Source organism: Pezoporus occidentalis, unplaced genomic scaffold (assembly GCF_034315485.1).
Source record: "Pezoporus occidentalis ecotype Australia unplaced genomic scaffold, CSIRO_AGI_Poc_V1 ctg74, whole genome shotgun sequence".
Classification (NCBI taxonomy): domain Eukaryota; kingdom Metazoa; phylum Chordata; class Aves; order Psittaciformes; family Psittacidae; genus Pezoporus; species Pezoporus occidentalis.
This window is the reverse complement of record NW_026916093.1, coordinates 231,751-258,080: the sequence shown is the minus strand read 5'-3', so window position 1 is coordinate 258,080 and position 26,330 is coordinate 231,751. Positions and strand designations below refer to the sequence as shown.

The window sequence follows — 26,330 nt, the reverse complement described above, 5'->3', positions numbered from 1 at the left end:
CCCAGAAGGAGCTCCCATTGCAGAAACTGGACAAGGACACCCCACAGGACTATCAAACGCATTTCATATCACTATGAACTATTTTAAAACTTCATTTTTTTCTGGTCTTACATCTTCAAAAGCATCTAGCTTGAACTCCGAAGTCAGCAATAGCATTTCTTCCCATCCTTTCCCTCCTGAGAGATGACTTCTGCCCCCACTTCTAGGAGGTTAGCACATCCCTTCCTTCCCATAGCCAGTCTCCTCCCATTCCGACTTCCTTCTCTGATCTTCCATCCCTAACAAGAGAAGGAGTTAAAATCTCATACTGCTGTCTGGCCAGTACCTTCTTAAGTATGTCACCGCTCCCTACGCACACACAAGTTACACTGCCCTCCCTCTGGATGGTTCCACATATCTGTCCTCTGAAGTTACAGAGATGGGAATGATTTTCCTCAACATGAAATGCTGTATAAAGAGTGTGGGTGGGAAATATGCAGTGTAATAGGACTGAAACCCCATAAGGGAAATCAACGCAGGCAGCTGCTGATACACTATTTACTTGGATAAATCATCCATTTTTCCTCCTGGGCAAGATGACTTGAGGTATCACCTACTCAGGATGGCAAGTGCAAATATAAATAATAAATAAAACTATCCGAGGAAGAATTCTCACTATAATGAGTTTAGGAGAAAGCTAAGTTTCGGTTAAACGTAATCCTTGCTGTCTTCTGCGTCTCCAGCAGCAGAAACATCTGGTCGGTTTTAGATTCCCCTTGGATTCCCAACTTCAAAGGGAGTTATAAAGAATAACAAATACATGTACTGGCACTGAAAAAAAAAATTAGAGCAGCAGGAGAGAATGGTAAAATTGTCCTTATTTGACTGCTAGTGACAGGCGCCACAGGCAGAACTGTGAGAAAAAAATCTTAGCAGCTCAAGCAAATAAGCTTGCTTTTTTTTTTTAATGACTGGCTCTTTCTACTAATGACGCAGAAAATCTATGGGATCTGCCCCATAATGGCAAGAAACACATGTGCCAAGGAATATGCACGCACGGGTACGAACAAAACAGATTTCAAATCAGATATGTACCAAATAATAGGCAGGAAACCAGGAAGTAAGTTTTGTTCCTAGCCCTTTCACTGAGGGTGCCCTGTGTATATCACTGGTTATATTACAGAGGTCCAAGTTTTGGCTCTTTGGAGTCGGTACGACATTGTAAAGCATGGTCAAAAACAATGCCTGTCATATGTGCTTTCCAAATCCGACTTCAAAACCTCCAGGAACAGGGGTAGGTAAGCAAACACAACAACAGATGTCTGCAGCTCTCTGTCTTCCCTTTACTCCCTGGTGGTTGGAAAGCGAATGCCATGCTCCTTTTATGAATGCAGCACTACCAGCAACAACTTCTGACATGTTTCTGCCATTGCGTGCAGTGAACAGAAGCATCCAGCTTCACGCTGATCTTCTGAATCAGTGCATTCATGAAATAATCACACCCCGTTCCCCACGTCGCCCATGCAGCATCAGGATCTCCTTTATCCTGTTTTGTACCTCATGTACCATTTCAGTCACAGGGTTAATAACATAAATGTAATGTGAAGGATGTGTGAGGATTCAGGAACATGTGCAAAGCCTCCTACCTGCTAAACATTAACTCCTGTTGTATGAATATTAACTCTTCTATGAAGACTGAACTTGCTACCCTCTTTTATCAAAACTATAGATTCCTAAATGCCTGGCATCATGCAACGCAAATTTACAAGATGGATGCCAGAGAGGAAAACTACAGAATAGGCTTTTCCAAATAGTCTTAAAACCACAGCCATCCCTCTTTCACCTCCATTTACAGAAAGTACACAGAATGTAAGTTTTGAGGGTAGTCATCAAATAAATTCCAATGATTCCTGAATCAGAGACTGATCAACTTGTGCATATTTGACAGGACAAGAAAAGCTGTATTTGGCAACTGAATTATTTGTTGAAAATAACCTCTTCAGCTCTGTTGCTGGAGTTGCAACCATGACTTTTTTAATGACCTTATTTTACCTTATTACATCATGAGGTAAGCAGCTTCCCATTGTTTCACCTTTAAAAGATATTTCAGGATCTCTTAAACGCCCCATATAACAGGAAGATCGTATCAAGATTTTACCATAAATACAGCAATCTCATACTTAGATCAGAACTTTCAATCATAAAAATCCTAACTTCTTGTATAATGTAATGACCAGAGGACTTCTGCAACAGGCTTCTTAATGAAGGACCCTATTGCAAATGTATTTCTCACTGAATATTAGAAAACCCTAAGTGAAGATGCTTAATGAACTGCCGTAGAAACAGGAATTAAAGAATATACTATGAAATTTGTCATCCCCAAGTCAGAAAACAGCAATTTCTGAAGCCCACACTGCAGTGCTATTACACAATTGAACCTCAGAAGGGAATCCAAAATTAACCCAAACGCACAGCAGAGACAGCATGAGCCAATTCTATGTCTGGTGTGCTGCTGTTGGTTTTGTTGGAGCCATAGTGGGAAAAACTCATCACTGTTATCTAGGAGTTACCACTGGAAGCAATGCTATGTGCAGTAGGATCTCTAGTGACATTGGACTGTCAGGACCTGTGAATAAGAATACTTCGGGAAGCACTACAATCCATAACATACTGATACCAAATTAACTTTAGAGAAAGTCTCTGACTCTTGAAAGGGTGCCTGCCTTCATAATAGGACTCTAGTACCTGTGTTCCCAACATCATCCTATAAGGAACCCCTTCGAATAACTTGCTTTCAATCTCAATTTCCCAGCAAAGCATCCCATTTATCACAACAGACAGTAAGGAAAAATACAAAAGCGGATCAGGAAATCTGAGGGTTCCCAAAACTCATACTCCAAGAGAGCATTCCTTCAAGTAACACTTAATAAGAAGTTAACATCAGAAGTTTCCCAATCTCTGCACTCACAGCAGCAGTACTGCCAACGTTAAGTCTGTGCTCAGGGAAGCTCAGGCTGCAGTAACTTGAACAACAGTCACGGGTTCTGACTGCATCCAGCAGTTTTAATGGAGAATTTCCAATATGGAGTTGATCTGCAGTCTGCTGAAGCCAACGAGAGATTTTAGATCAGGCTCGATACATGTTCCAAGGCAACTTCATCTTTTCTTCTACAATAAATGTTATATACAGTGCAGCACTGTTCACTTGAAAACCAGTCATTCCTCCTGTCTGTACTCCTCAAATCTTCAGTCCTGTATGCTCCAGAAATGGCCTTGGCTTTCTGAAGACAGACTGGCAAGTGAGTGTCAGGTAGAAGTGAAAGTCTAGAGTGATGTGTCAGTATCTGACTCTTACAAACAGAGAGGAAGAAAAGAGATACTGAATGAAAAGGGAAAGCAGAATAGCTTTCTCTTTAGATTTGCAACACGTTTTTAGCAATGCAAATCTTTCCAGTTAAACCACATCTCTAAGCTTGATGTGTTATTTATTAAAGGCAGTAGCACAACAAAAGGGATACAGGCTATCAATCCTGGGGTAACGGCTAACACCTCAGATATATCCTAGGATTTCTTCAAACACCCTTATAAATAAATGTTTCTTTACATCCTGTTTATAGCATTTTACATTCTCCTGTGACTAGAGCTGGTAGACTAGATCCTGCATGGGCTAATAGTTTCTTGAGTACCTTTCCTGTTCTCTTACATGTCTGTAGGCATTCAGGCACAATGCAGCAACTGAATATAACCACAATAAAGACAGTTCAACTCCTGGCCAACCCTCAGCATGCCCATATGCATTTGCAAAGCATTAATGGCATGGTAAGCTAAAAACAACCATCCTGACAGTATTAGCCAGCTACGCAAGATCTACAGATGCTTTCTGTTTGCTTGGGATATTTTACTGCTTATATTATTATCTTTTTGATGTGCACTGCTCCACTAGTGTGCAGGAAATACTGTGAGCGTGTCCACAACATAAACTGTTTTATTTATTTATTTGTAGAGCTCTGAGGTGGGGGAGCTTTTATTTTTATATTTTTAAATGAATAGTCCAGCTTTTCATGTCCAAGGTCAGTGAAAACTGTATTTATGGATTAAATCAGCCTTCTTAAGACTAAATTCAATCTATACTGATACAGCAGGTTACGTGCTTAGTCACATAAAGAAAAATCTAATGATTTCAGGACACAGCTGTCTGACAAAGTGTTTTCCTGCCTGTCTTGTCTAGGCCTGTAACTCAGCCAGCTACACTACTGTCCAAGTATATGTTTATTTTAAAGCAGCTTTTCTATATCACAAAATACCCCTTTTCCAGGTTTGAAGAACAGAAACAAAAGGTTAGGTGGTCAAACGAATGGAAAAGCTTTTAAGTTTGTACTACTTCGTCATCTTGTGTTTATCTCCAACCAGAGTGAGAACTCCTAAGTTTGTAGAGCCACAATTTCCCTGGAATCAGTGATGGGACATTAACGGCTCTATACCTAACTTACAAAAGCTGCAGTGCTCTTGTTCTTAAGGAATATGACTTTGTATGTAAGAAATATGTAATATGTAATTACAGATGTAATATGTAAGGAAACGAGATCTGAATAGCCAAAGTTGCACATCAGTAGAGCGGGTTTGTACCTCAGTCCTTGTTCAAAAAATAAAGATCATTACACTGGCAAAACAAAGTCAGATGCTTTACCTTCTCAAGCAGTAAAGTTGTTCTTTGCTTTTAACCTTCACCCTTGCCCTGTTTGCCCAAAATACTCCTGTTAAATTCATGGTTTTCTTTTGTAAGGTGCTCCCACTGATTTAGGCCAATGCTGAAGAATTCAAACATAATCTGCAGTAATACGCCTTCAAGGCATACACCATACTGTAGCCCTGGACAAGGCTGCTGCCAGAACTCTACTACTGAAGTTTACAGATACTATGTGAAAATGGAGAGGAAAAACTTCCAAGGCATTAGGAGAAAAAAAGAATGTTTTGGGTGTTATGTAGGACAAGGAAAGACTCAAAACAATAACCAGAAAGCACTCTACTAAGGGAAGGTCCCTTTTAAATCAAATTTAAGAAGCATCAAATGGAAGTGAGTACACCAGTATTAACTGTATATGCTTTATACTCACACTATCATTACATTCAACTGTTTGCTAACTTTGCAAGCAATTGCACTGAGATAGGCACCCAGAATTTGAAAGGTTTGGTCCATCACCAGGCTACAGAGAGAGAGCCAGGAGAGCCAAAATGGTATCAGAGGCTTCCCAATCTGCTGAGCCAAAAGACAGAACATATTTCCAGGGTAGAACTACAAATAGCTGCAGAGGCAGATTCTGATTATTACAGAAAGGCACATTATAACAATGCGAGAGGACCTCAGCACGGTCTAAGGGTCCTCACACATTTTGAAATTTGTTTTAAATACAAATTTATTTAAAAATATTTTTTAATAGGACAGATTTAGTAGATTTTTTTTTAAGACAGATTTAATAGTTTAAAAAAAAAACAAAACAGATTCAGTAGAATTCTGATGAAGTATTCTTCTAAGCGCCACCTAGAAAACCCCAGACACCACCAAACATTTCCGCTTTACACGGTAGCTACAGACTCTGAAATTTGCTTTTGCTTCACAGTTGAATTAAACACTGCATTGCAAAGTTGCCCATGAAACAAAAATAAAAAAGCATTTCAATCAATTGACTGTTTTGTTTTGACAAAATAATTTTGTTTTGATTGTTACTTTCAGTTTTGATTTAAATTTTATATTAGAACATAGAATACATTTTTGAGAGAAAAGTTTGAAACAAAAGCATTTCTGTTCCACAAATGCCAAAAAGCTTTATCTGGAAATATGAATGATGAAAATAAATAAAAGTCCTGGAAGTTTTTTTGAGGTTTGGGGTGGGTTTTTTTTCCTTTCATTTTTTTAGAAGAGAACACCACTAGGTGTGTTTTTGGTAATTCTAGTCCTGACCTTCAGTACTCTTCAGTGAGTCTCAGAAGCTTATACTACCTCTGTAACGCTATCAATATATTAGTGACAGCCTGATATTATTAATAATCCAGTTGATATGTTGTTCTTGTCCAAGAACTGGTGGAACTTAGAGATGTATGAAGGTAAGAGACTTTTTCAAACAGTCATTTTGTTAATAACTAACACACATTTTGTCAGGTGAAGTACCCTTATAATTACTATTGTGATCTGGGGAAGTGTCAAAACTAGTTCTGAGCAGAATAAAGCAGCAAACTGAAAGTCACAGAGAGTCCTACAGAAGAATCTGGAGTAAGAAGTGCGGGAAGCTGTCCCTGTAAGCTTCAACTTAACTGGCAGAGAAATGTAAGAGCAGTTGATATTAATAAGATTAAACATCTAAGAATTCCTTTTTCTTTAACCATTTGCTCCAACGACTCAGAAGTCTCTTGCTCATTGCCCATATATTTCTAAATGAATCAAATGCAAAATACCATGAAGTCGGGTGAAGCTTGACCAAAGCTGTGAGACAAATCCTAGCCTGGAATGGGAAGAATTCACGATTCCACCTAGATCGGGTAGCAGTAAGCATGCCAACATATGAAAATATTCACTTAGGAAGACCAGGAGGAGAGCTGAAGTACAGCTAAGCCTTTAACAGTGACAGCACATCATTCGCAGTGACTAGCTATTTCAATGTTACGAGAAGTGACTGTCTCCCATATCATTTGGTGAAGGATTTTCTGTAACATGGACAGAATCTCAGTAAGGACCAAATAATTTTTGTTTCTTATAAAGTGAATTACTGAACACAGTGCTTGAAGCAGAAGTCCAAGGATTCAAACAACCGTACTGCTTAGTCCCACATGAAAGCACTTTGTAACTGGAACTTGGAACTACCTACTACAACATCAGATGCCACACTTCACAAAGCAGAGATGGGAAAAGCCTTGGGGAGAACTGTTGGGATTACTTCACCTGTAGTTTTTTTAAAGTATTAGATTTGGGGAGAGCTATTTGGGAAGAGATAGCGTGGCTAAAACAAAAGGAGTCTGGATTGTGCATCTTTACAAAAAGGTTATTACTATACGAGAGAAATACAAAGTCTTGTTCAAAAGCCTTGAACTACAATTACCTCTAACAGAGCGCTTCCTGCTGCACACCAAGCAGGCTGTTGAATCTGTGTTCTGCACACTGGGCACGTGTGCTGACACCTTCCAGAATCTGAAAGGAGTTGAACGCTCTCCTTCGTCTTGCATGTGCCTTTAAGCTAAGGCTGTCTGTAACCCCCTCCTAACAGTAAGATTCCACAGGCTAACGGCCCAAGGAGGATGACCAACTCCCTCACTCTTCACGAAATAAAAATGCAGATTTAGAGATCAGAGGAAAGAGAAAATACCCAAACACACTTCCATGCCTTAGCATCCTCAGCACTAGCTCGGACTTAAGATCCACATAAAGTTTTCCTTTGCTAAACACAGTGCCTCTTCCAAAGGAGGGACTCTGAATCCTCTACTACCAGCTTCCTTCTCCCTTAGCTGGTCTTAGTTATTAAAACAAACAAATGAAGAAAACAAAACCCCTGCCTTTGCTAAGTATCCCTCCCCTCTCCTCTCTCAACTTTCTTTGTACCTCCCAGGGATGTTGGTTTTAAGCCTTGCACTAATACCTGGTCTCTGTTCTTTTCTTCTGTTTGCTCAAAACTCCAGCCCTCAAAAGCAGATTTGGAGAAAACTGGCTTTCTCTAGTTGTCCCATTGTTCTTCTTAGGGAAGATCTATTTCAGATGTTTCTATTTCAAATATTTAATGACAGACCTATTCATACAAAGATATGCCAACACCACTCCCCTGTCTCTTTGGCATGATGCAGAGCACAGAAAAAGATTGTCACAAGATACAAGGACTCAGCCAATAAAATCAAGTTCTAACTTATAAACAGTAAGCAGCAGATTCCATACATTGCCATACTTCCCAGAAGCAAAAGCCTGACAAAGAGCAGCTTCAAGGGATACCCCATAGGACAGACACATCGAGTTAGAACTACCACAGTAGTGGTAGTGGCCTGACTGAATTCCCCCCAGCAGGACTGTAAGAGAAGCCAAAGACTGCACTGAGTCTTGGAGAGTTAACTTACTTCTGGGGTCTTGTCTTCACTGCAATGTCTTTGACAGTACGATGCGAATACTGCCCCCAGCATGACTCCCACCCACAACAGAAGCCTCTTGCTCAAACTAAGTGCTATTTTAACTAGAGCTTTCGGCCTAAAAAAAGCGTAGAAGTGGCAGCCTATGTGTTGCAGTTACTAGTGTCAGTGACACAGCGGGAGCTCAGCAGTTTATGGGTTTAAAGCGTTGATCTAAGACCCTGCCTTGCAACTGGGATCTAGACAAAAACCACACAACCCTTATACACACTTATCTACATTAAGCTCATACAGACAGCAGGTGATGGTCTAACATTAATGACCTGCTTCTCGCCCTGTCAGTCTCTGATTCAACACACATGTAAAACCATAGTGCTTTTCATCACTTTTACCTATCTCTGCCTATCCAGGCTGTCATTTAGGATGAGAGCAGCTTTTTGCAAGTACCTTAGGGTCACCATCTCTATAACACAGCAGAGCTGCACCGACAGCCAACTCTCACGTGAACACGCAGCACAGTCAGAGTTTAGCTCCATGTAAACTACAGACCTTATATATATATATGGACTAAAGTACTTTCAGGCACACTGCAGCACGTGACAGCAAGCTAAATGGTCTATGTAGACAGTTATTGTGCAGCAAATCCAACCTCTTGACTGTTACCTACATAAATCTTCTCTTCACTCTAATAAAATGGCATGAGATGAGCAAATCTGAGTATGGGCAACTAATGCAAACCACCACAAAAGTGGCCATATTGTTATCTGAACATCTCATGCTCTAGTTTATTTACAGTCTCCAGGGCTGTAATCCCAGCTGGTAGTTTTAATTAGTAGTGAATGTACTTTCACAACAAATTGGACCTTATCCTTCTTGAGCATCACAGATCCCTTCTACAGATGACTGTGGAATATGAAGAGACAAATTTGAGGGACATTGAGCAGGCAGTTTTCTCATATCACATATCTGAAAAACCACCATCACACTCTGGCTCACAAAAGGACTTGGCAGCAAGTCAGACTATGACTATCCAGAGGACTCTTCCCCCAGTGCCAGAGTGGTAAGATGCAGGCATCGTGGAAGCATCTAACAAAGTATAAACTAATGCTGTTTAGAAGTCAATACGAAATCATGGACTACAAGGACAGGCGCAGGGGCTGCCTTTTGCTTATGGGACTTAAGCCAAAGCACGGGATCCCATGGCAAGCATCACAGTTTGTACGTATCTACTCTTTTGCTTGTAGGAGGGTAGCTTTGCCCGTTCTGTACCCATTAGTAAACATCTTGCCATAAAACTGCAAGTGCAGCAGGGTTTTAACAGCCTTTTTTCCTCTAGCTGCTCTGGGATTTTTCCTTTCTTGGCTGTAACCAGTTGCAACCAGTTGTGAATAAGTCGTTATCCCTCTGTGCAACTCACAGCAACTAAAAGAAACCAGTGTCATTATGCAAGTTTCAAACAACAACAACAACAAAAAGTTTTGTTTTATGGTTAATTATCCATGGTCTATTTACAAAATAAATCAACCCATTGTGCATCACCAGGATTTGTGGCCTCATTTGAACTTTGCTTTACATTAATCACTTTAAAAACAAAAGTTAACTAGATTTTCTTCTTTTTGTCTTCTTTGGTTTCTTACTTGCATCTGGGTATAAATTGTAAAAATGGTGAGAGAACAATGTATGGATTATTCACCCTCAGTTTCATGACTTACATGATCTCAGCCTTGTCTTTCTCCACGTGCCTAAACAGATGCACAGTCCAAAAATGCCACCATTCTGTAAGAAACTCAATCACAAGAGGACTGAAATACTTTTAAACTCAAACTTCTGACTTACTCCAAACTGATCAACTGTAAAAATCTTCCCCTAAGAAACAAAAGATGGGCAAACATTTACAAGCGTATTTAAGCTTCTGTACAAGGCCAACAAAATTTCTCACGTAGGTACCTAAGTAATTGTCCTTGTTTGGCTACGACGGCTATACACTAATGTTTGTGAGCTCTGAGTGCAAGGCTACTTTGTTTAGATAAAACCTACTTTCTGGCAGACTGGAGAAGACAGCAAATGGATATCTGATTTCTTTATAATGTTTACAATTTATACAAGAAACCAGAAATATTCTTTTATTTTTTCTTCTGAAAATGTTTGAATTATATAAGATGTTCAGATCTTGTCCTCATATGATGACAGAGAACTACTGAATTTCTGAAAACTAGCCAATGGAGAGGCAGGCAAAGGACATTTTTAGCTGCTCTGTTAAAAAACCCAGCTGTATTAACACTTATTTCACTCTGATAGGGCATAAAATACACATTTGCATGAAGCTGAATTTCACCTCAGCTTCAACTCAGAAAGCTTCAACAATGTATTTGTTTCCACTATGAACACTTCAAATAAAACTAAAAAATCAGAAGGGCGGATAAACACAATAAAAGCATATATAACATCAGGAAATCAAAATGCCCTTCCCCCCTTCACCAGTCATCCTTAAGTATTCTTTGCCTTTACTATGAGGAACAGGAAGTCACAGTGCCCCACACCATCACTCATGAAATGCTACAGAAAAAGCTGTGCTGACAGTAGGTCAAAAAACGTGGTTCTGCTGAACTTAAGACTACAACTTTTTACTTCAAAGCTCCTGCGCTGGATGCAAGCGCAAAGAAGACTGAACCCAGCCAACAGGTATCTTTTAGAAACAGAGCTGAAGAACTGCAGCTAAGACATTAGATCATTAGTACTACGAATTATTACTAATAGGAGCTCCGGAAGGTAATCTCTGCTTGCCTGTTGGTGTGACATAGAATTGTAGAGATTTGAGAAGTTAAAGAAACCCACTGCCTCCTCCTCCACTCTGCAGATGGCTGAGCTGCTTTAACTTTCATTTCCAAAAGTAAATTAGCTCCTACTTAAATGAAAGTAAAAGATGTAAAGCTGCCTCCACCTGCCTGCAAAGCACAGCAGCCGGGCTGGGAGAGGAAGGGATAGGCCTTCAAAGAAAATAAAAGCCCTTTTAAGTGCCTCCTAATATGAACGCTTGCCCTTGCAGCAGCGAGCTCTGGCCCTACAGCCGCTTTCCATTATAAATGCTAAATTGGGAAATGTTTAACATTCTTTGTTTAATCTTTGGAGTATAAAGAAAAAACAGCTGATTCTCAGGAACATGACAGCCCAAGCAACCATTATGGATCTGCCTCTCCCTTCCTCAAAGCAGAACAGACCATTTCCAACCTCAGTGGCAACTGACACTTTTTAATCAGAAATGTATATTTAGATGGATCCCTGAAGACGAGACTGAAACTCTGTCATTTCTCTTTTAGTCGTGTAAGGGGCCTAAGGCAACCAGGATATTTAATAAAAATGGCTAGTAGAAAAATAGTTGAAGAAATTACACGTAGTGAAAACTATGGGCAAAGATGGTTTCAGATACTTTCTGCACTGTTCTCTGCTAATCTTTCCACAGTCTGTCCATAAAGAGCATTATTATTTGTTTTGATTTGAAACACTCTCGGCTGAGTGTGTTTTTCTCTTGTTCACAGCACAGTCAAAACAGTGAGTCCACCTATTCTGCCGCAATCAGTCACAAGTAAATCAGCAAAAACTCGGGAGCCAACAATCCTCGCTGCTGCTTACACAGGCAAACACTCCTTGTATCTTGCCTCTGAAAGAACTTCCCTAAAGGGGCGAGTTTCATCATGATTGTTAGAAGCCAAGTAAGTCAGAGGTTTCTTCAGTTGGAAATTATGAAATAATACCCCAAATCGAGTCCTCACATAAACTGAACTCTTTACAGTTAGTTACCTTACAGGATTTTACCCTCAAGCATGCTTTCTGGCTTATCACACCTAGTTCCCTGCTCTCTTTTACTACAGCTATAAAGGTCACATCCTGAAGAGTTGATTTTAAGCCTCTGCATCAATAAGGTGAAGGGAATTTATCCATCCTTCCCTCCCTCCCACCAGCAATCAAGCAGCTGGCAGTGATGAAACCAGACATCCAGGAAGTAAACCCACAAGCAAATGAGGATGTGATTCTTCCCCAAAGTGGGTACGACAAACTGCAAGGTACATCTTCTTGCAGGGCTCACACTGATGTAGGTACTCGGTCCAAACAGAGCCCTCTTCATTTACTGACAACAGGAAAGTATGAACCACTCTACAGATGAAAGAGGAAGGAACATCCAGGTGTTGACTCTGTTCTAACCACTGCACCCATCCAGACAACTCCTCTATGCTACTGGATAGCAGTGATGCTTCCCTGCAGGTATCATGGCCTGCCTGCACACATGGGGTTTAACAGCAAAGGCAAGAATATAGAGATTCTCGGATGTGAGAAATTAACCCTCTGCTTCATTTGCTGTGAATGTGTAAGACTAACTTTGGAAAGGAAGAGCGCAGGAGCGTTCAGTGTGGCCAGGCCTGATAGTTTTGCTACAACTACTCTAAACATACTGCTTCTTGCTTCATTTCTTAGGGACTTCTGCAAGTGAAACCAACCTGTGAAACTACTGAAGGCTCTAGCAATGAATTACTGATAGTGAAGGACACAAAATTGTCATGAACTTCAACCAAAGTGTCAGAGTTGCAAAAAACGCTGTTGTGAGGAAGGGAGGGAGGAAACCTTGCAGAATAAGTACTAGATAAAAAAGACTACAGCAGCTAATTCAGCACATTGCTGGATGCAGCAAAACCATAGTAGCTAGCTATTTTTTGAACATACCCAACTCTAAGCATGTGTCAGGGAAGAAAAATAATGACATTTAAAAATAAAAATTAACGTAGAGCTCTTCTCATTTTTTGTTGTTTTTAAAATTTCAGGGCTCCTATTTAACCTTTTCTCTAAATAACGTACTTGAATTTAAGAAAAGTAAGGCACAGATCTTCATAGTGACAGTACTCAAACAGCTTATGTTTAAAAATAAAATACCAGCGTCTTTTAAAGTTGTGAAATGAAGACTTATTCATTAAAACTGAATATTAACATCTCATTTCAGAAACTGTTCAAACCATCCCTTTTGCCTATTTTGCCTATGAATTTAGGAAGACAGAAGTTTCACAGGTTGCATGTCTAGCATCTGGTCAAGTCAAATCACCCTCTTCTCCATAAATTAAAATCAGATTTCCATTCTGCAGAAAACATAAAATTCCATCATTCTGGTTGCTGTTCCAACAGCGTGTATATATAACCAGCCTTTTAGCAGCAGGCATTTCCAAGGTTGTTTTTCTTGTTTAATTAGTAAATACCCAGAAAATAATTAAATGTGTGTTTAACCATTAAGAGAGGTTACTGCCTTATTACAAGTCCACCTAAGAATATAAAGCAAAGCTGGGGACTGAAGACTGGGAAAATTAGAAGTAACCTAGTGACATGCAAGGAAACTTACAAGTAAACTGCCTTTAAAAGGAAAATTTGCTCCTCTACTGCTTAAAGTTATCAGGTTTTGTATACCTATTCCAAGTCTTCCATTATAATTAGTGCAGAAAGTAATTTTCTTTCAAAGACATACGACCACGCTTTTGATTAAGTTAAACACTGGAATCATTATTTATCACGTTCTCTGTAATGCTACACAGTCTACAGCTTCCAAGCATTTTACAAGGGGCTGACAGCTATTAGGGACACCAGCATAAGGGATTTTAAGGTTAGTCTCCTCTACTGCATGCAACCACATCATAAACTGCTACTGATATATTCATCCAACCCCATCTTACAACCACATAGGCTTCCAGGCCCTGTAATTCCCATTGCATGGTATTCCAGAATTTAATCCTCTGATGGCTTCGGTAATCTTCTGATTTCCAGCTAACATTTATATATGGTTGGTGCCCGCAATTTGATCTTTGTGGCAACACCTGACTGAAGTTTAAATGATTTTTTTAACCTGCCCAAATTATTTCAACACCTTCTCCCCATGCATTAAAATCCACTTTATAAACATTAATAAAATAACTTCAGAGTGTTTTTGTAGGGCACAATAAAGTACCTACTACTGTAATCCCTAAGAGATTCTGTGCTGCGACAGAAGTGGAGTCAGAAGTTTTCACTGCCCAGAATCAAAGCAAGCGCTGGTTTCAGAATTAGGCATGGAATCCAGGAGTTCCAATATACTTCTGAATATATACACATTCCCTGGCAATTTGGTGAAATATACAGCTTATAATATACTTACAGAGCTTAAAATACTCCATTTCCTGTTTTCACAAAGCCTGTTTCATTTAAAGCTTGTCTCAGGGATCACTGTTGAAAGATGTCAGCTTTAACTATTTTTTCTACTATGCCCGAAGTGGGCATAATTCACGCTGAGGCTCATTTTATGACTCCTTTTCAATGCTAGAAAAACACTTTAAAATAACTGAGAATCGAGCCCTGTAACTTTATAATTGACCTAATAGACTCCTGACATAATATCAACAGAATTAGCAGCATTACACTAGGGAAGAATCTGTCCAAGAATGTGCACGCAGACAAGAACGATTTGTAAAGAAAACAAACCCCGACACAATGCTCGCAACCACAAACAGGTCAGATCCTCAGAGGATCCAACTAGGAATAAATTGGTTGTGATAACTACAGGAATTATTTCGTCCTATGATCAAAAAGTATGAACTTTTTTCTTAGCATTCACCCTTTTCTTCCTTTTTCTTGAACCCTCCTAAATCCCTCATTTTTTAATTCTTTTAGCAGGGTTATACATTTTTCACTTGCATTTGACAGAAATCAATTAAAATATCCCAACCAATCCTAATCAAAAGAATCTCTGGACATCAATCACTTAAATGAAACAAAAATGAATAAAGTTCAGTGCAACTTGAAATTTCCCTATGCTTCTGCAGTTGCTGCTGTTACAGAGTGACTGACCTGACACTCGCATTAAGGTCAGGAGAGGAAAGGGAGAAAGCTTTCATTGTATACATCCAAAGTTTGGGGTGGTGGTGGGGGGGGTGGTGGTGGTGGAGAAGAGAGAGGAGGAGAGAGACAGAAACACTGTGCAGAAGCGAGGGATGTTCCAGCGCACACTGTGACAAGAAAATACTCAGTAAGAATTCCTCCAGCCAAAACCAGATCTTAAATAGATCCATTGTCTTCCAGCCTGAAGCCCTTAAAAAGGCTCGAAATTAAAGTCCGTGCTCTGAGCACCCGGTTGTTCTTTCCTTTCATCAGGATTTGCAGGTTTTAATACAATCTGTCGTGAGGAAAAACAGTAGAGCTGTACAGCCCAGAGAGGTAACAAAAGCAAAAGGCAGGCGAGAGTTACATAACCAGCTTTTTACATAAATATTGCATTGAGAGATATTTTGCTTTTCAGAAAGGAAAAAAAAAAAAGACCCAAAAAACCCAATGATATTTAAAAGGAAAAAAAAAAAGCAGCACGAAACCATGCCAGAGAATTCAACCCAACCTCCCTCGCTCCTCGTCCCGCTTTCGCTTTGTATCAAGTGAGGGGTTTCTTTTCCTTTTTCTTTTCTCCATTAAGACTAAACAAACACCCAATTCAGCCTTCAACACTTCAGAACAGTTTTTCTCGGATTACCTGAAAAGTGCACCACATCATGGAAGCTGGTAAAAAAAAAGTCTTATTTTAAAAGCACAGGCAAGTCTGCCTTGCTTATCTGCAGCACAGGGCAATTAGAAATGACCATGGATGTTAAACTAACTCCCCTCTGCACAGTCTGAGAAAAGGGAAAAAAACTGCAAGTCTCCCCATCTGTTATTTCCTTTTTTTTTCCCTTTTTTTTTTTTTCCTTTTTGGCTGTAGAAAAGCAAAATTATGCAAGAGCTTTTGAATGTAAAGCCTGTGTGTGCTTTTTCCCTTTTTGTCTCTGTGTACACGGTATGTGATATTGCGTAACTGAGTACGGGAGTGGGCGGTTAGCATTTACTATTGATTTACACTACTCCGTATAATGAATTCAGAGCTCTGAGAGAGACACACAGATGAAGAAATGCAGAGGGGTAAGATGTGGATTTAAGGTATGCGTGAGGAGGGGCACCGTGGAAAGAGGGAAGCAAAGTGTTTAGAAACAGAATTATGCCTTGCTGAACCAAACATTCTTTTCCCAACCTTTTCATTTCTGTGCCCTTTGCTAGAAGAGCGGATGCTTAACAAAACCCACGAACCCCTCTGTGTGAATGCAAGGTTTCTGTCCCAAACCCATGCCTAAATCCTATTAGAATCTACAGAAAATACATATTAATTCCCCTGAGGCACTTCTTGTACTAGGTATAAAGATGCATAGCAAGCTTACGTTCAGCCATCAGGGTCATTACTAAAATCTTTCTTTAGTAATACTATACACCAACTTTTGACTTACTCCTTCAGAACCTACAGGCTTGTAGGAGCACTGAAAACGTAAGCACTCTGTACAGTACATGATATAAAGCCTTGCATTTTTTTGAGGTGATAGGGTGACATGCGAATATGGGATTTAGGGACTACAAACAAGGAAGGCTTGACTTATTTTGCTCACTCATTAGGCCTGCCAAAATATTCCCCTTGTTCTCTCTTGCACACAAGCACATACATGGTGTCCTCAATTTAGACACAGGTCTCCACCACTGTAATAAGGATAATTTTGAGTCAGTAAGGTGAAATCCTCTCATTCACACAGGTGAATGCCCACCAAACACACTGCTCAATCTTGTACCTCCAAGGGAACACATGGGTTTCCAAATTCTGCCTGCCTCCACGTGACACTAGGTCCTAAAAGGCCAGGAAACCCCACCAGACACTGGACTGCTGGGCATCCATTATTTATGCATATTGGGTTGGGGATTTTGCTAATAATGTCAATGTGATCCTAAACTGTGTTAACACAGTTTCTAAGGCATGCTGAGAGATTGAAGACTAAAAGTGGATTTATTAGAAGCCACAGTAGACACCTAGCCTAGTATCAGAAATGAAGCTCAGTACGATAACAAAAAGCCTCCCAACCAACAAAACAAAAATCCTTACCTATCAGCGTTCTTACAGCTTCTTTTGCATTATCTTCACTGCAAGACATGCATTCCCCACGCTGTTTTCTTCAAATTCTGTGCAATGGGCAACATGATTTTTTTCTTTACAGGTCTGGCATCAAGCATTTTTACAGGTCATAAATTAGCAAAGGAAGCAAACAAAAAAACCCCCATATTATAAGAAAGGTAAACCTTATTTAAAGAAAATTCCACAGATATGCAATGCTTCTGACTATTCAGTCGACTTTTTTCTTCTTTTCAGATCCACATCTATTAACATTAACTACAATGCTACCAGCCAGCCTGAAATCAGGATCTCTGTCAGGATGTTAGAAAAAGAAAACAGTAATTCACAGTCTTACACATGCTTGTTTTGTTTGCACCAAACCAGAATGGTATTGAAATTACACAGAAAAATTTGACACAAAAAGTCATACCCAGCCTAACTAGTCTGATTTGTCCTAAAACAAAACTGATTCTTAAAGGAAAAGATAAAGAAGGACCCAGGCACGCAATCTGGACTAAGCAGTCAGTACAGATGGGGCCAATTCAAAACATGTTTAGGCATGTTTTCTTTGCTTACCAGGAGAATGCTAGAAGAAAGAAATGAGGCACAGAAGACAAACTCAATTGCGACGTGGTCACCAGAGATGATGCCTCATAATCAAGCTCTGAGTGACACTATGCAAGGTATTTCAGGGAGACTGAATGATAGAACCAGTGTACCAAACAAGGAAAACCTCCACGCTTCTGTACAGACTACATATGAAGAAGAACATATTCTTCAGCACCCTTTATACACTATAAATTAGACTGGATGTTTACCATGTCCTCATCTCATGGGATGCATTAGTCTTACAGGATGTTACATAAAGGAGATATAGAAAGAAACTAAAGAAATACCAGCTAAGGGAAACCAAGCTTGGATATGAATAAGAGCAGCTCCAATGCTGGTATGCTTACTTTATCATTGTCCAGAGTAGACATATATTTAAGAAGTTGCTTGCATGTGAGGTTGTAAGCAACAGGATATGGATTGTACGTATGAGGTTCAACCAGAGATCTGAATCTCCTAAAAATATAGGGAGACAAATTAGGGAGCTCAGTTCTGATCTATTTTGTACTTGAGGGCTATTGAGTGAAGCTGACAAAAGTTTCCATTATAATCAACTTGGCTTCAAGCACTGAAAAATCTTCTATTCTTAATGTCTACCCTAACCTTTTTGTATGTAACTGCTTGTTACAGTTTTTAACTGTACAAGTTCTCCCTACAAGACAACATACCTACAAAACCGGCATTATTTTTCACTATGCTAGACAGTTGGTTTGTTTGATTAGTGAAACACATTAATAGTAGATGCCATTTGCCTGTTATCAAAGATTCTATAGCTCTGTATTTGCAGAAAAACAATATGACTTTTCAGTAAATACTGTACCATAAGGGAGAGACTAAGGTTATAAACAAGTTATTACTCTAGGATTTCATGATTTTGCATGTAAGCTTAATGTTCCTCAATACAGTTTCTGTCTTTTTAATGACCGCAGGAGGAGACAAGCACAGTGCTAGGCTGCCATGGGTTTTTAATGGCAAAATGAATAATAAAAAAATATTAAAATGATAGAGACAAAAAATAAATACATTAGAGATGCTTGCCAACTCTTCTTGCTAGCTAAAGAATCAATAAACCTTCTGCAGACCTTCTGCAACATGACTTTCCCTGCAATGAAAGTAACTCAAAACAACTATGCTTTTCTTGGCAACCTACCTTTATTTTTCTCCTACTGACTTCTCTTTCATTTGGATGAATCATTTGGACTCCACTATTTTGGAATGACCATGACACAGCACAAGTTACCAAACTTTCCCCACCCCTCAACCAACCTATTAAACATGTGTAATGGTGTTATTTCCTAATGGTTCCTACAGACTGATGTTACTTCCAACACAGTTTTAGTCAAAATGAATGGAAGTAAAGTTGGCAAAGGCTCAGAAAGCAAAGTCCAATGAGACTAGAAAAGAACAGAGAGTCAGAAAAAGAGGTCTCTGGATATTTTTGCCCTGTCTGCCAGAACCAAAGAATAGAAGTTATGTCACTGTTTCCATAATAAACTTCAGTTTTCAAGACTGTATGTCAGCTGCAATGATCTGATCCAGACTGAAATCAACATATGCAAGGTTTTAGGTCAAAAGCAATTTTTTAACAAATATATATTTCTCCTTCTGCAAAAGCAATCTAATGGTATAATTTAATCCTGTAAGGAATCATTAATTAATTAGGATTAGGAAGAGAAAGGAGCAGGGAAGCAGAAAACAAAATTCAGAATTCACAGTGAATGCTTTCTGGGATAGCATAACTTCCCTTCCAGATAATCCCTGTGAGATTTTGAAATGACCATATTTCTATAGTAATTGGGGGCTCGGTATAATCCCTATCCAACAAACCTCAATATTTGTTTTGGTCCATAAAAGCAAAACCTTATTTTGAAGCAAGTGTGGCTGTTATAATATGCAACAGACTCAGAAGAGACTAGGAGAGACTCAGAAGAATTTACTGGATAGGTCAGTTAACTGTTGAAATACTGTAATGTTTATATTCATTCACCTTTTATCTCTCAGATATCAGTCATACACTGCACAGGTTTCATCCTGCAGGAGCCCGAGTAACTCAGGGATATTCAGACATGGCACACCTGAGGAGTCCCCAAACTGCAGAAGGCAAGGTGCTCCTGTGAGGCACACAATAGCTGCACTTAGTGCTCAGTGCATCCTCCAGCCCGGAGGTGAGAGCTACTGCTGCTGCCACAGTCACCACGAGTAGCAGCAGCACCCGAACAACATCTGCAGGTCCCTGTTCCATAAGGCCTTTCCAGTAGGCTGAAGGACAAGAGAAAATGCCATCTCCTCCTGCATCAGTTAGAGACTTCCCCATAGCTTCTTATTGTTCATATACACATGACTTCAGACTCCTTTTTGTGTTTAATTCAGGTATCTCAATAAATATAGTAAAAATAAGCAGCTTCTTCTCATGATCTTCCACATGACTCAAGAGATCAAATTTTTAGACTGCACCCAGGTGACTGGAAATTGGGGTCTAACCTGAATAACATGTTAAAATATGCCCAGTAGAGCATATTTTCAGGTATCAAAATAAGAAATCTGACTGGAAAACCAGCTTGCACCAAACAATATAATGAGCTCAGGAGCAGAACCCACATATTCTGAGCTGTCTTTTTATCTAGAGACGAAAATTAGCTTAGACTAGATATTTTAAGAAAACTAGCACTGCATGAGTTGAATACCACAGCAAGGCTTCCACCACTTGACATTTTAACTTTTCTGTCTTTGGTTACGTTTTGTCACATCGAGTACTGTTGGTCTGAGTATGAATATACGCATGCCGGTGTTTACCTTTCTTCTGCTTTGCTGTTGAGTTCCTCAACAGAAACCTGACAAAATTCATCAGCTAACAGCACGCTTTGAAAACAATTAAATTGAAAATAAGTGAATTGTCTGTAACACAATACAGGACATCAGCAGTAGTGTTTTCTACTGTTATTTCTTCATTTTCCTCAAGACCGTCAGAGCGCTTTGTAAAAAGAGATCTACTCTTCCTGAGTGCCTTGCTCCATGAGGAGCACCAATGAAATCATGTGACCTTTTAACAAAACAAGGTATTACTCAATTACCCAATTCTGTGACATAATTATTATCAACTCTACTCACAAACGGGGAAATAAGTGCATAGATTTAAAGAAGAAAATGTACAAGATCTCACTCTGAGTGATCAAGTTGAGAAGAGAATGCCAAACTCTTGGCTGCTAGCCGCTTGCTGTAAACACCTCAATAATACCTGCATTATACAAAGAAAAAATAAAACACAGTATTGACAGTTTTCTGGCATTTTCCAGCAATCTTGATTTATCCGAACACCCTAATCAAAATGGTACAGAATAAGATAAAAAATCTACTTTTCAGGCCTCCTTGAATAGCTCTAATGTTTCCTCTATACCTAGTAAGATTACAACCCTTTTTACTTGAACTACCTATATTACAGATATGGATTAGACAAAGCTATATTGCTGCAACAGGGAGAAGGCTGACTGTTAAAGCAGTCAACAGAGATTTGTGAACAGAAGGCTAAAATACACATATACACACACTCTCAGAACATTATTTCTATTGAAAGTTAATTTTGTCACGAACTTCAATGTTTTTTCCCAGTATCTGCCACCCAAATTCATTTGGAGAGACTACAAGACCTGAAGCAAAGATCTGCTGTACAGCAGAAGCAGAAAGTTGACAAACACAATGCATGAGGCTTATTGCAAAACAGAAACTGGAAGCTGCACTTTCTTAGTCTGTGGGTCAGGATTTTTATTTTATTTACTTATTTTAAGGTAAAATTATAAATGCTTTGTTTCCATCCCCAGAAGAAACTACACAATGACTTCTATTAGGCAAATTATTAGATAGTAAATCTTCCACTGTAATAGCTGCTTATATTGGAAATAAGTTTTCTTACCTTTTTACTACGTTTGCAGAGAGCCAACAGTGTCATCCCCTCAGTCATCTCAGTGTCAGCAACTCTTTTATTATACAGAATGCAAGCAATAATGAAACTCTGCAGATCTGCCTGCTTTCACTCTATATAGTGTCTGCATTTATAGGCTTATGCTTCTATTTAGATCTATATTTATCTGCTTTATCTGCCTACACTGCATCTGTTTCTCATACACATAGACATATATACATACACATGCGTGCATGCACACAAATATACAGACATATATAAACACACATACGGGCATACCCAAGAATATGCATACTTACAGTAGGCTTCTGTTCAACAGTAAGATTTGTATAAATATAAACATATGCAGTATACACAATACAAATGAAGGCACATGCACAAAGAAAACCATAAACAATTACATAAATATGCCTTGCTGGCTTTAGGAAGGTTTATTACTCAGCAGGCTGCCTAGTCAAGAGGATTGTGTACAATTAGTTTCCTTTACGTTACACTCCTGCTGTAGCTTTGCAAGCAGTAGCAATTTTTGCCATTACTTTGCTTGGAGCTTTTTCTGCATAAGCTTACTTGGCACAGTTGTGAAATCACTGCCATCCTGTCTGTAGACTGATTCCCTGTTGGTACCACTAGCAGTTTCCCTCAGGCTAGTCATTAAAAAGGCCAGAGTTAAGCCACCCTGTCCCAGTTCAGGACACTAGTCTCCTAGAGGGGAGGAAAACGGTGCAACCCCAGATTCAGGTCAATCTAGCAATTTTAAGACCAAACATTCCCTAGGCCTTAAAAATAAACAACATTTTCCCAAATTACCAAAGGATAAACAGGGGTATTCACCTTCACGTGAGTAGAAACTAGCATGCCACACTTGCCCATATCATCAGAGTTGCAGGTATTCTGTCCTGTTATTTAGACTGGAGGTATGCCTTGCCTCAGGCTTGTCTTTTGCTGGCTAGGCTTCTGATAAGTCTATCAGAACTGCCAAAGGAGATGAAGGAACTGAAGTCTGCGACACTAAGGTCTCTGTGGTGCCATAATGTGATAAAGCCTGCATTAGGCCAGTTATGTAAACAGATTATAGCATGTTCTCCACTGGATGATCTTAATTCAGTACTCAATGCATTCACATCCGATCACCTCAAAGAGATCCATCTCTTCATTCAGAGATGTTGTGGGTCCTCCACCCCTGGCAGAGTTCAAGGCCAGTTTGAACAGGGCTTGGAGCAACCTGCTCTGCTGGAAGGTGTCCCTGGCCATGGCAGGGGGGTGGAACTGGATGAGCTTTAAGGTCCCTTCCAACCCCAACCATTCTGTGATGCAGGAGGAGATTCCACAAGGTAAGAGAAAAGCGAAGCAACAAAATCACTGGGGATTCCTTTTTATGTTCCTCATTGCAGAAGCTGTATTTTTGATTCCCAGTTGCTTATAAGGCACTGAAAATGAACCGCTGATTCAAAACATAATATCTGGACAATTCTGAAAGAAGTAGGAATCCTTATGCCAAAAACTACTGGATATATAGGCTAAAGAAATAAGGTACAAAGAGCCCACTGGGTATCAAGGGCCGCTGAAAAAGAAGGCTTTATCCATGATCTTTTTGAAATCCTGCAAAATTTCAAATATGGCCAAACACCGTATCTTGGCACTTCACAGAAGTAAAAAAACCCTATGATCATGTCTAAAAAATGTCTCCTCTGAAATCCAGGGAATAAGTATCTTAACTATTAACATAATGGACAAACAAATGATTAGTCTATATTTAAAACCCCCAAAGAACTCCTGTATCTCAAGAAGTGTGTGTGTGTGTGGAAAATTAAGAAGGCTTTGAATGTCAAGATCATGTTGGATAACTAAAACAGAAATGCTACTTCCTATATCAAAGACTTCTGGATAATTCTTTCATTCACTTGATCACACTAAGGAACAGTTCCTGTAGTAATTTTATGCTTATCCCGTATTATATGGTGCATTTGAAAGGGTTTTCTGAAAATCTACAGACAAGAAGGTTTTTAAATATAATATGCATATACTTTCCACGTAGACAGATTGTCTGTATATCTTAATTTCATTTCTTTTTGGTCTTAATATTCCCATTTCTCAATCATTCTACTGAACTGCAGCTACTGAACAAAATTCCATTCATGCTTTCCTCACTATTAAAGTTACCCCTTATTCATGATAGCTGACACAACTATTTAAAAATTCAAATATAATTCTATCCTCTTATTATTTTTTAACTGCTCAGCACAACTTACATAGCAATAGGGGATCTACTCTACATGAAAAGTTCTGTTCTGCCATCTAGAAATAAAATACCAACGTGAAAGACAGAAAAGAAAGGATCTTCAGTTAACTTTTGCATTATCTGAGCACCATCAATCTGGTAAGGTCTATTACAAAAATACTATCATATGCTAAAAATGACTACATTTATGTTATCTTCAGCAGTGACCATTTAGCAACCAGTCCATTTGTCTTTTTCTCAACAGGGTATTTTATAGTTTTAGTGTTTTTAAGGGCATTTCTAAATTGAAAAACATTCAATTATTCAGGTGGCAACAGACTGATTATAGAATATAGTTTCTCTTTGAGAGTGCCCTACAATGTACCTTTATACATATAAGAAACTTTAAACATTGCTTTGATGCACAAATGTACAAACTCCTACCTCATTTCTTCGGCATTCTTTGAAATTCTGTAGGTAGAACATAAAAGGAATCTGTTTAATGCAAACTCTCTTCTTTCTTATGACAAAGAGAGTGAATATTATCAGAGTTCAAGAAACACATCCTTTTCTCTGTATACAATGCACTTCAAAATACAGCCGGGACAAATGTCTAATACATCTGATATCGCTTGAAGGATCTTCATATCTGACATACATCTATCTCTCTTTAGGAATTCTTCTATTAAATTTGCTGATATCTATGATGTTAAACATACTATATTATTTCTTGGGGAAGATTTAATGGTATGTTAAGATTTAAATTACATAAAGTAGCCCTCTACTTCCAAATAAATTAAAATATAAAACTTAAGCCTCAACTAAAGAGTCCTGTCATTTTATGCTGATGCAACTGCATGGGTTTATAACTCAATCTTATATAATTATATCCATGCATGAAGTTGATCTAGTATAATTACTTCAGTAAAAACATTAATTCTTTCAAACAGAACAATTATATTAGTATAAAATCTATGCATGTACTAGGCCTTAGTACACCTCTGAGACCTCCTAAAACAAAATGGTAAGGACCAGATGTCCGTTCTGATGGTCACAATTCCTGATCAAGTTCAACAAAGCTGAAACTGCCCCTCAGACTTAAAGCAAATAAACCACATGGGCTCTGCACTAACATGTAGAATCAGAATTTCAGAGACTGACAATCATAGAATAAAAGAATGGTTAGGGTTGGAAAGAACCTTAAGTTCATCTAGTTCCAACCCCCAACAATGAGCATTTAAATATAAGAAGAAAATATTTATCCAATATATTTACAGACAATAATGAGAAATTAGAAAAGGGAATTATTTTGTTGGGTTTAGTGGGACAAATTCAAAGATTGACGTGGACACTGTAAACTAACCAAGTCTGTTTAGCAGCAATTCTTAGAACAGGCTGAAATCTCATCAAAGCAGCAACAACTGATTGATGCTGCTTCCTAACAAACAAAAACTTAGACTGCAGAAATACAAGCACAACTTGGCACCATCATCATCTCTTTATGCGCTAGAAGCTCTCATATGGCCAACAACACTTAACATTTGAAAACAGAGTAGGCAGTTGCTTCCTGAAACCTGCCATTCCACCATCTCAACTATTTTACCCATAAGCATAACAGAAGACTGAAAGTGCGACTTAGAAAAGTCAGTAACGGAAACAGAGCTGTACTAACTCTTGAATGCTGAAGGAATGCCTAGTTTAGCACAATGCATGGGTTTTCTTTCTTTTTCCTTTTTTTTAAAGCATGCCCACGTAGTATGGATAGCTTAAGAACAAAACACACTCTTGAAACTGAGATACCAACAGATGAAATTTAAAACATTATAAAGGCCCTTTTCAAATGGCAATGCTTCAGGGCTTTAGCACTGAATTTCATATATATTTCCAGAAGCTCCTAGTTCTTTATAACCCCCAAATATTCTGTGATTTTCTGAACACAGAAAACAGCCTTATTCCTCCTTGGAAGCCACCAGCAGAAACACATTCTTGAGAAAAAGAAAAGAAAGAATAAAACAGTGGATAACTGTAGATCATCTTGACCAAAACAATGAATTACCTCCACAAATAAAATCCTGGCAAAAGCCTAAGGAATTTTCATCCTATCACTAACAATCACCCCAGCTTTCTTGAAGAACTGTTGCAAATAAGTTGTTTCCTTACACAATGAAAGAAAAGTATCCTCCTTGCAGTAAGCACTGAGAAGCTAATGAGTAAGGTTTTTGTAGATAATTATCTTGGGAAGTTATCTTGAAGGCTCAGGGGTAGCCTATGCAAAGTGTATAAATACCTGATGTGGGGCAGTAAAGACCAAGGCAGGCTGCTCTCCATCTTTTCCATTAATGGACAACCGGTAATGGACACAAATGGAAATACAGGAAATTCCATTTAAACATGGCGAAAAAAATGTTGACAGTATATTCATACACCTGAACGGTTGCTCAGAGAGATTGTGGAGTCTCCATCCTTGGAGATACTCAACACAGCACCAAGTTACCTGCTCAGACACCACTTCAAGCTGGAGGATTAGGCTAGACAACTCTTCACTGATC

General features: G+C 38.9%; 1 protein-coding gene across 14 annotated transcripts in view; it reads right to left on the bottom strand.

The window, feature by feature from the left end:
* The window catches only part of ZBTB20 (zinc finger and BTB domain containing 20), a 481,207-nt gene that overhangs the window by 251,369 nt on the left and 203,508 nt on the right, over positions 1-26,330 (bottom strand). For 2 of the 14 annotated variants that reach the window (XM_062602023.1, XM_062602022.1), the window contains exon 5: positions 9,792-9,855. The exons of the other annotated variants lie outside the window; for them this stretch is intronic. The gene's annotated coding sequence lies outside the window, so the exon portion shown is untranslated. The remainder of the gene's footprint in view (positions 1-9,791; positions 9,856-26,330) is intronic. 14 annotated transcript variants of the gene reach the window in all.